Source organism: Mustela lutreola, chromosome 15 (assembly GCF_030435805.1).
Source record: "Mustela lutreola isolate mMusLut2 chromosome 15, mMusLut2.pri, whole genome shotgun sequence".
Taxonomy (NCBI): domain Eukaryota; kingdom Metazoa; phylum Chordata; class Mammalia; order Carnivora; family Mustelidae; genus Mustela; species Mustela lutreola.
In genome coordinates, this window is record NC_081304.1 from 35,194,659 (window position 1) to 35,207,047 (window position 12,389).

At 36.3% G+C, this 12,389-nt stretch overlaps 1 protein-coding gene across 9 annotated transcripts in view; it reads right to left on the minus strand.

Annotated features, from left to right (window-relative positions):
- BCAS3 (BCAS3 microtubule associated cell migration factor) overlaps positions 1-12,389 on the minus strand; it is a 591,123-nt gene that overhangs the window by 351,399 nt on the left and 227,335 nt on the right. The gene's annotated exons all lie outside the window — the stretch shown is intronic.

The following is a 12,389-nucleotide window of genomic DNA, read 5'->3' on the forward strand; positions in this document are numbered from 1 at the left end:
AAATTAAAATTTTTATTCTACAGGTGAGTTACCTGGTGAATATTGATCAAAACTCCCTATCAGGAATTCTGTCTCTTGCAGCACAGAGTGCCAAGTCAAAAATCAGAACCTAGGCAGTTTCACCCTATATATCTACAAATATATATATGAGTCAGTTTTATTTCTCTAAATTTATTTGCCTTCTAATAAGCATAAAATAGTAAAAATAAAAATAAACATTATACAGTGTAGGTGCAGTTATTAATCCAATCCTTCAATGGATTAATATTCATTAATATTCATTAGGTTCCATGCTAATGAATGGAATAATAATTAATATTCATTAGGTTCCATGCTAAGCGCTAGAAATAAAAAGGTGAATAAGAAAAAATCTTTGGGAAAAGCTAGAGGAAGGAGCCAGACATAGTCTCATGATCTGAAGGAACAACTCTGCACACATCTGCTTGTTCTTTACTGTGCATAAGATTTTTATTTAAAAAAAATAAAAGACGAAGAAGAAGAAGAAAGAAAGAAAGAATCTTTGGGCTCACAGCCTAACAGGAGAAAAAAACAAGTAAGAAATTTGTGAGAATGTAATGTAAACAAAGTGAAGTATTTGCCTTATGAATCAGGAACAGTGGTAAGAAAAAGGAAGAAATATATGAAGTTTCTGTGAAAGGTAAAAAGGAGATGGTGAAGGTGGAGGTGTAGGAAGGGCCTGGATTCTGGAAATAAGTTTTGACATAGGAAATACAGAGAAGGAGAGAAGGCAGTCCAATTTAGATATATTGAGACATTCTACATTAGATATAAATGCATAGATAGAAGATGGAAATGATGTTCAGCATATCCAAAAAAAATAATAATAATAATTTAAAAATCAGACTTGGCAAAAGCCAGAGCAAGAGGTATTTGGATTTTATTTAGGAAATAGTGGAGTCAAGGGACACCTGGGTATCTCAGTTGTTAAGCATCTGCCTTCGACTCAGGTCATGATCCCAGGGTCCTGGTATCCAGCCCCACATCAGGCTCCCTACTTGGTGGGAAGCCCGCTTTCTCCCTCTCCCGCCTGCTTCTCCCTCTCCCACTCCCCCTGCTTGTGTTCCCTCTCGCTGTCTGTCAAATAAATAAATAAAATCTTTTAAAAAGGCGGCAGGGGCACCTGGGTGGCTCAGTGGATTAAAGCCTCTGCTTTCAGCTCGGGTCATGATCCCAGGGTCCTGGGATTGAGCCTCGCATTGGGGTCTCTGCTTAGCAGGGAGACTGCTTACCCCCACCCCCCCACCCCGGCCTGCCTCTCTGCCTACTTGTGATCTCTGTCTGTCAAATAAATAAACACAATCAGAAAGAAAGAAAGGAAGGGAGGGAGGGGTCAAGATTTCAAATTTGGAAGGATGATTCTGAGAGAGAAATGTAGGGGAGTAGATTTGCAGTAGGAATAAGGGTAAGCTGAAGGAAAATTATGTAAAAGTTCCTTCAATAGTCAAGGATACAGGACTCTTAAGAAAAGTGGAATGCAGAAGAGAAAATGTATCAAAACACCCTAATCTCACACACACACACACACACACACACACCCCTCATATATCTCTAGTGGCTGACAAACTTTGGCAGACCATCCAGTCTCTATTTTCTGCTATAACTACTCAACTCTGTCCTTCTAGTGTGGAAGTAGCTACAGAAAATATGTAAATGAATGAGTGCAACTATGTTCAAAAGAAAACTTTATTTACAAGTGGCTGGACATAGACTTGATTTAGGGGAATTTAGTTACTAATTTGTATGACTCTTATCAGGTGCTGAATATAGAAGTTCCATTACTTTCAGATTAGCAAACTCAATGTACTACTTTCATCTTGGTATCACTCTAAAGATGACAAGTTGAACAAAAATGTGCCCATTTACTTTTATCCTTAAAAAAGAAAGTCAAGTAGAGGTAGATGGGTGGTGCAGTCAGTTGAGCGTCCCTCTCTTGGGGTCATGGGATCATGGGATCAAGCCCCACGTGGGGCTCCATGCTGGCTTGGGATTTTCACTGCCTCTCTCGCCCCACCCTGTGCACATGCGCACTCTCTCTCTCTCATCAATAAATGTTTTTTAAAAAAGAAAATGTATATATGTATATACACATATATATTAATATGTGGCATATTAGCTATCCTTATAATATGAGCTAAGTAAAACTCCTCTGGCAGTCAGAGAAGCCCATACTTTCCAGTATATTAGTACTTCAAATAAGCCTAAATTCAGATGAAAATCCTGAAATTCTGCTACTCCAGAAACAGTCCACCAACAAAAGCTGTAAGTACACATCATAGTATAAGTCTCTAAAAGAGCCCAGAACCTTTGAAATAAAAAAGAAATCGTAGTCTTATAGATAAAGACAAGATATTTCATTGTTAGACTATTGCTAGATAAAAACTATCACTACATGGACAAACCCCAAATTCAACCATATGCCTGCCCATTTCAATCAGTGTGATATATGCCCTAATGACACATTAAGGTTATAATTAAAGAATCGACTGAAACCTGACAAATTTATCCCCCAGGGATTCTAGAATTGTGAATAAAAAGCCAGTTCACAAGTGGTTTATCTCTGTAATTTGCCTACAATAACTTCCAGCTAAGCTGACTTATGAAAAAGCGAGAGAAAGTGTAAGGAGCAGGCCAAAAAATATATATATATATAAATAGCAGAAGCAAAAGAAAAGAAAAACAGTTCTATACAAGTTTAATATCATACTATCAAATGCATTAACATGAGCCAGAATCAAATACATAAAGAAAAAAAAACCACCTGTAGACTTACTGAGTAATTTATGTCCCGTCCACAGTGCAACTAAATCATGTTATCTAAAACCTTGTCCAAAACACTTATAATCAAGACTGCTTCCTGGTCTGTCAGTGAAAAGAAGTTTCCTTCTTTCATTTTAAAAATACTTGTGATACGAAGTGGCGCTAACAATCCATATCAGGGCAGGAAGACAGAATTCCACCTCAGCGCTTACTTAGAAAACTGCTCTCAGAGAACTGATTCTGCTCTATGACCCTGAGGACATACCAGGATACTTAAACGAACAGAGAAGATATTCGTTGTCAAGAGACAGAGAGAGTTTAATCCTTTAAATAACATAGAGGATAACAAGTCGCCTACACACAAAATGTGAAATGATGTAACTGTTGGTGTTATCAAACAAGTTGGGGGGTTTTTCACTACACTATTAAAGACAAGAAAGACTATAAATAAATAAATAAATAAAGACAGGGAAGACTATATATAATGGCAAACTAGTAATAAAATGATGACACCATCTGCATGATTTTTGGACCTCAGTTCTGGAATGATACTTCTAGTAAAGAATTTTTCTCATCACGAAGCAGGGAAGCTACATGGGAGGTGTATCTCTGATTTAGTGATACAGTACCGTATATCATGGCAAATAACATTTACCAAGTACAGATCAGGCAATTCTTAGAAGTTTAAACTAAACCAGTACAGATACTAAAAGGTACCTGTACTGGTACCAAAACGTACTATCCAAATACCACCCCCTCAAATTTAGGAAGCAAGCATATTTAGACAATTGTGATTTTTAAGAACTATTTACTATTCTGAAACTCAGGAATTGACTCAATCAAGCAGATGTGGACAGCAAAAGATAGATCGTATGGCTCCAACTTAGCATTTCACACTGGTATGAAGCTGGAGCAGAGAATGAATGTGAACATAGGACAAGCCCAGGTTTCTTCCAGAAAAGGGGTCAGCAAACTTTTTCAGTAAGAGGCCAGAGAGTAAAATTTTAGGCTTTGCAAGCAAGAAAGCAAAACTAAGGATACTATGTAGGTACTTAGAATAACAAGAAAGAAAACAAATTTTGACAAAATTTTCACTGAATTTTTTGTAATGTAAGTCTACTAATAAGAAGAATGGAACCTATTTTTTTTATAGGAGATAACAGTTTGTTTATTCGGGGTTCAAAGCTAGTATTATTATCATCAAATAGATCCCAAGGCTTTATATATTTATAAAAACCATTCTTGGCTCATGAGATGTACAAAAACAGACAGGGGGCCACATATGGCCAAAGGACCACAGTTTGTGACCCATTTTATACCACCACCACAGTAGTAAATGTAAATTTGTCAAGTCATCATAAAACTTCAAAGCAGGAAGGACCTCAGAAATCTAAAGTCAAAGTCAAAAACACAGTAAGACCCTCAGGTCAATATTATTCTTATGGTTTGCAAGATACTCCACAGTAAAGATAGGAAAAACTATAAAGAAAGCCTTCCCCGTAAGAAGAATCCATGCAAGATATTAGTTAGGAACATAAAACCAATGAGATTATAGTTCTTTTCTAAATCCAACAGCAAGCAGACATTCTGTATTGTCTTCAAGATGAATACAGCAGTATTCAATTCAACATTAATACATAACTATTGGAGTAAGTCATCTGAGTTGGAAAAACAAAATCACACATACACTCATAAGCCCTACAACCTGGAGATAACTATTTCAAATTATCCTGGACATCTCAATGCACAGACAGGTATGTATAGATATTTATGTGTATATTTATGTGTGTGTATGTGTGTGTTTATATCATATAAACACAAATATAGAGACATAAAGACTTATGTATGCACATACACATATAATTTTTCACTGGATAAGAGTAACCAATTTGAAATATGAAATAACACTTCAATATTATACAAGATAGTGAAAAGATATGGAAACAGCACTATAAGTATAAAGTATTTACATGTGATTACAGGCTTTCCCTACAGGTAGCACGTAATGGCAAATATGTCAATTACTAGCTACACGGCCATGGAAAACTTAGTTAACAACTCTCTGTCTTAGAGTTCTTCATTTGCAAAATGGGAACAATAATGCAAGTCTCCTGGGGTTTTAGATTTAATGAATTAACATGTAAAGCACTTAGAACACTGCCTATCACTCACTAAGCACTAAACAAAGATGTTTACTGTAACTATCATAATTACCATAAAAACACATCCCTACTCGGTTCAAACATCTCTATTTTTACTGCTAACAACATACACTAAACCACTATCATCACTCCAATAGGTTACTACATTACACTCCGAACTAGGCTCTTATTTAGGACCATCTACAAGCAACAAAAGACAAAGTAGATAAACTGTACTTATTCAATATTCAAAACTTTCCTGCCTCAAAGAATACTACAAAAAAATAAAAAGACAACCATAGGGGCAACTTGGGTGCCTCTGCCTTCAGCTCAGGTCATGATCTCAAGGTCCTGGAATAGAGCCCAGCAGCAGGCTCAATGCTCAGCAGGGAGCCTGCTTCTCCCTCTCTCTCCCTCCCTCTCTGCCCACTTGTGATCTCTCTCTCTCTCTTTCTCTCTCTCTGTTAAATAAATAAATAAATTCATTAAATCTTTTAAGAAAGAAAAAAAGACAACCATAGAATATGAGAAAATATTCCTAAATAATAGGTCTGATAAGGGTCCAGCATGTAAAATACTTAAATAAGTCTTTCAACTCGACAACATAAAGACACATAATTCAATTAAAAATAAGCAAAAAAAAAAAAGTCTTTTTTCCAAAGAAGATATAAGAAATGGCCAAAAGCACAGGAAAAGATGCTCAACATCTTTAGTCATTAGGGAAATGTATATAAAAAACACAATGAGATACCATTTCATACTGAAAAGAGTGGTTATTTAAAAAAAAAAAAGTGCTGATGAGAATGTGGAGAAAGAAACATGAACCCTCATACATTGCTGGGAAAAAAGCAAATGGTGCAGCCACCTGAATTCCTCTAAAAGCTAAACATAGACTTTCATCCTTAGATAACCAAGAAAAATGAAAACATGTTCAAACAGAAACCTACACACTAATGTTCATAGAAGTATTCCTTAGAATTCAAAAGTGGAAACAACCCAAATGTCTATCAACTAATAAATGGAAAAAATGTGCTCTATACATCAAGGGAATATTATTCAGCTACAAAAAGTAATAAAGTTCTGATACATGCTACAACATGAACTTTGAAAACACTATGTAAAATGAAAGAAGACAGAAAAGGCTACCTGTTATCTGATTCCATTTATATGAAATGGACAAAATAAGCAGATCCATAGAGACAGAAAATAGGTTAACAATTGCGAAGGGCCAGGGAGAAGGGAACGGGGAGTAGCCACTCATGGGTACCAGGTTTCTTTCTGGGGTGATGAAAATGTTCTGGAATAAAATAAAATAGTGATTGATATACAAGTCTGTCTACCAAAACCCACAAAACTGTACACTTTAAAAGGGTGAACTTTATGTATGTGAAGTATGTCTCGATAAAGCTGTTATTTAAGAAAATGAAAAAACTAGTTAGTTCTCTGAAAGGTAAGTTCTATAGCCTCTTTTTCTAGTTTGTGGTTTCATTTACCTGTCCTTTGGTTCTCTGAGATGTCTCTATTATTCTAGGCTCAAAAGAAGATAAGCAACTGCTAAGAACCCTAAGCTAGCATTTTATCGTGCCCATCTCAGCTCACTTCACATCTGAGGCTGGGGTAAATGAGTGAATACAGTATAATATGGGGAAACACTATAACCAGATGTTCTTATTATTAATTTTCCCTCCATTCAGCAAAGAAGTGTGGCATAAAATGATAAGGAAAAAATCAAGCAGAGTACCTAAAGTAGTATGGGACTACTCGACACTCACAATAATCAATTTAGAGCTTTTAAGTATACAAATGTCAGGATTCTTAACTAATGGGATATGAATTTTTTAAATACAGACTGCTTAATTAAATGTTTTGCAAATTTTTATTAGAGTATATAATTTATTATTTATAAATTATTTATAATAAATAATTATATAAATCATATAAATTATTTATTATAAATAATTTATTATTTATTATTATTTATTATTTATACTTTATTAGGGTATATAATTTGTTCGTTAAATGGTTCCTGTATTATTTGGCATATTGATAACATCTCACACTTGTTTTTTATTGTAATGATGTAAAATTTAGCTATCAGAAACCACTAGGCCTCTAGAAAGCAAATATATTTGTTCCTTAAAATATAATGTAGCTATATATATAATTCTAACTTATATAAATATTTTTTGGCAAACTGGATTATCCTTTTTAAAGTATTTTATTGATTTAATAATCCAAAACAATATTTGGAACAACCAAATCTAATATAGCAAACATACACTTACACAGAACAATTATGCCCATTTTATCAAAACCTAAAAAAACCCCACTCCAAATGTGTATTTAATTCACAAAACAGGTTGAATTCAAATTACATATGATACAAGATTATTTGAGCACTAGGATTAAGTGGTACCCCATTTAAGCATCTAAGGTATAGAATTCAGCATTTTACAGGGCTTCAATTTATGCCACAAATTCATCACCAAAACCCAATTAACTAATAATGGAAATAAAAATATAGGGTTATTATTTTTTTCTTTTGTGAGGGAAGGTGGGGCAGAGGGAGAGGAAGAGGGAGAATCCCAAGCAGGCTCCATGCCCAGCACAAAGCCCAATGCAGGTCTCGATCTTACACCCCCGAGATCATGACCTGAGCTGAAATAGAGTCAGACACTTAACCAACTGAGCTACCCAGGCGCTCCATAGTATAGGATTATTTTAACATCCTAAAATCTAAAACAAAGTTCCTCAAACTTTAGTGTGAAAAGAAGCACCTAAGTTACTTGAAAGAAGTGCAAATAAGTTGGTCCTACCTTCAGGATTATGATTCTATAGGTATTAGGAGGTGACAGATACATGACCAAGAAATCTGCAGTTTCAGAACACTCAGAAAACGACTCTGCTACTGACCTAAGGTCTCTAATACAGAGCCATAGAATAAAGTGACCAAAAATAGCAGTCCCCCTATTTCTATACCAAATGTTAGAAAGCATAAAAAGAGGTTTTGGTCTTTGTTGTTGTTGTTGTTGTTGTTTTTAAATAAAGTAATAGCAATGATTTCCTAGGACAAGAGTGAGGCGGAAGGTTGAAAAGAGTTGTAGGATGTTTTCTAGAATGATAAAAATGTTGTGTAGCTTGACTGCAGTGATGGTTATATGAATGTGACTAGCAGCAGATGGCAAATCCAACACCCATCTCCAATCCTCCCTCCCTCACCTGACACCAGGTGCTTCATATGTGCTTGCCCAGCCTCTCCAACAGGAAGTGTTGACACAGCTGTGATCAGTCAGACAGAAGCAGGATGCTATTTTGCAGATTTGGGGAAAGTATTTGCTTCCTGATTTAAGAATTAACATCACTGAGGCTGCCCATACTCCCCATCTTAGTGCCTTGAATTCAGAAACAATGCCCACAAGAATAGCAATTACATAAAGCCATCACAAGGGAAAGAACAAAAAAGTCACAAAGACATTGTCAAACAACTGTACCAAACCAGCAACAGAATTCTTATAACATGACAAAAATAAAGTCCGATTTTTTAAAAACCATCATTAAATGTGATTTTCTTTTAGCCAAACATATACCTATGGTTCAAATACCAATTTGCTTACCAATTCTCTTAAAAAAAAAAAAAAAAAAAGTAAGGAAGGAAAATCCAAAAGCAGACAGTACTTGGATAGAAAGTCTGTAATCCAAGAGTATTATAGTTTCAGAAGCCCATGAGAATGGCAACCAAAGCCATAAAGACAAGTGCCATATATCAAAAACTAACTGGTCAAGGTCCAAGCCCTCAGATGATGTTATATTTAATGAAAATTTACATGAAAATACATAAAAGAAGTTATTTGCTTGAAAATTAATATACAAGTTCTAGAGATATCCCCAGCACTGCATTTCAATAATTTTATCCTTCAAAATTGATATAGATACTTTCATTAAAATGTTATAATTCTGACTATCATGACAAGGTTAATGGCAATAAAACTTTGCTTGGGAATAAGTGGTTTAGAAAGGAAATGTGTTAAAGATGGATAATCCACACATACCTTCTATCCTATCTGCCCCCCTGCTCCCCCTATGAATTCTTCATAATCATTCATTTAGTCAGTAAATATTTATGGAAAGTTTTTAAGATCTTTTACACTCTTCTAAGTACCAAAAAGTGAAAAATGAGCTAATGCTAATAAGCAGTAGGCAATTATCATCTTAACCAGCAACTACACTCTTGGGCACCTATGCCAGAAAAATAAAAATTATGTTCACATAATATATTCATAATAGCCCCAAACTAAAAACTGTCCAGGTGAATGTATGAACCTGTGTGAGTTAGGTCTACTCATAAAAGGGCAATGTGAGGGAATGGTTGAGTATCCTCAAGGACACACAAACCTACACAGGTGACTAAATTGTACAGAACTAAACACACACACACACACACACCCTCATTTCCACACAAACCCACAAACGCACAAATAAGTAAACCCAGTGAAACCTGAAAAAGATCACGGATTATACCAGTGTCAATATCCTGTTGTGATATACTCTAGTTTTGTAAAATGTTACCCATTGAAATAAACTGTGTCAAGCGTACATGAGATCTCTTAGTATTTCTTACAAATCTATATGAATCTACAATTATTTCTATAAAAATCTGAACTAAAAAAAAAGTTAATACGATGCCTCACACACACCACAGAGCCAGCAGTGCTAATATGGCCTAGCTCCTGCAACCTGAACTTAAGGGGTAACAAGGATGAGGGATATCCAAGATACCAGAGGCTGCAGGGGTGAAACTTGGCAGTGTTGGGAGTGTGGGCACACTCGCAGGATGCTGGAAAGTAGCACTAATGCCCATGGGGAAATAAGTGGCACCCACACTGGGGAACAACCACTTGGTCAAGTGAGAGGAAGGCCAACATTTCTGGCTGCCCCCAGAGTGTCTGCAGGGCAGCCTCTCCTGCTAACAAGATAAAGGATAATGTGACCATCTGGCAACTGTCACTGGAACAACAGACATGTGCACATTGAATACATTAGTCTGTGTTCTCCTGTAGGGAAAGTAGTCCCTGTCCTTGTTGGGGAGGTGGGGAAAAGATGCCCCAGAGAATACCCTGTAAGGAAGTGTAAGCAAATTCTGCAGTAGGGAAGAGAAGCTAAAGTGACCTGGTAGGTACTGCTATGCTGTTGATGAACGTGTAACTGGTATTAATGGCTTAACTTACATGCTTGTAAGTGTCAGAGGGTATATCCTCTGCCATGAAGAATGAAATAGTAATGGGGAAAGCGCACAACAGACTCCCTACTGGGCTTCCAGTTCCTTCCATGTTATACAATAGAAAAAACAGAATCCCAGTAGGAAAAGTTAGGTAGTGACTTAATGGCTAGTGAAATACTCAGGTGTTATCCCAGTACAACATCGCCACCTGCCTGATCCAGCAACCAAATACATTGCCTCTTTCAGATGGTGGCTACCAACCTGCTGTTCAATTCTTGAAAATGAACAACTGACCCATAAGGCCTTGTGATTTTCAAGACCAACACTGGGCTGGGTCAACTCAAATTTGATGATGAACATGGTGGTGAAGACCCAACAGAGCTTTCTAGTCAAATGGAAATGGTATATTTCAGAGTATGTTCCAGCCCGGCCCTAGAAGAAGCATCTTGTTTTTACAGCTACTTTATCAGCTTCTCCACCTGCCTTAAGCAACAGCACTGGTTCAATAGACCCTTGATTCACACAACTTCCTCTAAATGCCTGTGCCTGATTCCCTGATGGCTTGCCTAAGATGAAGGCTGATGGTGTCCACTAGCCTGTGGCAGGTGCGCAACCCCAGCAAAAACTCTGCCGGGACCAATGAAGCAAAGCCCCATCAGCACAGTAGGATAATGGAAAGCTGTCACTTCTGTTTTAGTTGATGGGTCACTATAGCTCTGGGCCCATCATATCTACCTGTTGATGTATTCTCTATGATATTTTTGTACTATGATGGCAAAGTTAAGTACAGAGAATATATACAACACAGAGTTTAAATATTTACTACTGCTCCTTCACAGAAACAGTTTGCTGAACCTGCTTTATTTTTTTCAGTGTTCCAAGATTCTTTGTTTATGCACCATACCTAATGCTCCACATAATACGTGCCCACCTAAATACCACCTCCCTCCCCTCCAATCTCTCATGCTTTGTCTACCCCTCTAATTTACCCCAATTCACTGAGCCTGCTTTAAACAATATTGCTAACACTTTGGTGACTGCCAATGTCCTGGCCAAACCTCGTGTGGTTTGCCGTGAGGAAGACCACATACTGGCAGACTGCAGATATCCCTTCTTTCAGGGCTAAGAGCTGCACAAACAAATCATGGCTAGTAACTGAACAATCTGGTTCACTCCCACCCAAGGTAAGATTCCATCCGCTGATGGAAAGGACTAGAATCAAGCTGCTCATCAAGCCTGTACTGCCCTGCTCTGCACAGTGATTCCCAACTAAATCCATCAATAATGTATGTTTGGGGTTTACATCCTTTCTATTATCCACTGTTTTATAATCACTCAAAGTATATATGATGTCACAGTTAAAACACACAAACTGAAGGTGTGTTATAATGTAGTGTAGTAAATTATATACTATATGTAATATGCTATTATATATAACAAGTAAATATAAGTAAATTATATACTATATGAAATATGCTATTATATATAACATATATAGTATGCTATTATATATAACATATATATAGCATATACATAAATATACTGTAGATTAGTTGCTTACCTATTAATATAGCTGATATGGTTCTCAGATATTTGACCCTTTTCACCCTATTTGTTCTATCAAATATTGAGAAAGAACTGTTAAACTCAGGTTTAGGTAGTACATATTTAAATCTTCCTGATAATTTGACTCTTTAACATAATGAAAGATCTCTAGATCTTTCTGTTTTAACTTATTTTAGTTGATATTAATATGGCCAAGTTTTTGACATTATTGTATTTATCATTTGCATGACATATCTTTTTTTAAAAGATTTTATTTATTCATTTGACAGACAGAGATCACAAGTAGGCAGAGAGGCAGGCAAAGAGAGAGGAAAGGAAGTAGGCTCCCCGCTGAGCAGAGAGCCCGATTTGGGGCTCGATCCCAGGACTCTGGGATCATGACCTGAGCCGAAGGCAGAGGCTTTAACCCACTGAGCCACCCAGGTGCCCCGCATGACCTATCTTTTAACATGCTTGTACTATCATTATATTCATGTCTCAACATGAAAAGTGAATCTCTAATAGACAATTCCTTTAAACTAAAATACATTAATATTTAATATAATTATTATACTTTGGTTGAATTTTGATGTACCATTTAATATCTGGTTTTTGTTTATCCAGTTTCTTGTGCCTCTGTTCTTCCTTGTCTGCCTACTTTTGAATTAACTGAAATCCATGTTAACTGAATTACTTTCTTTTAGGTA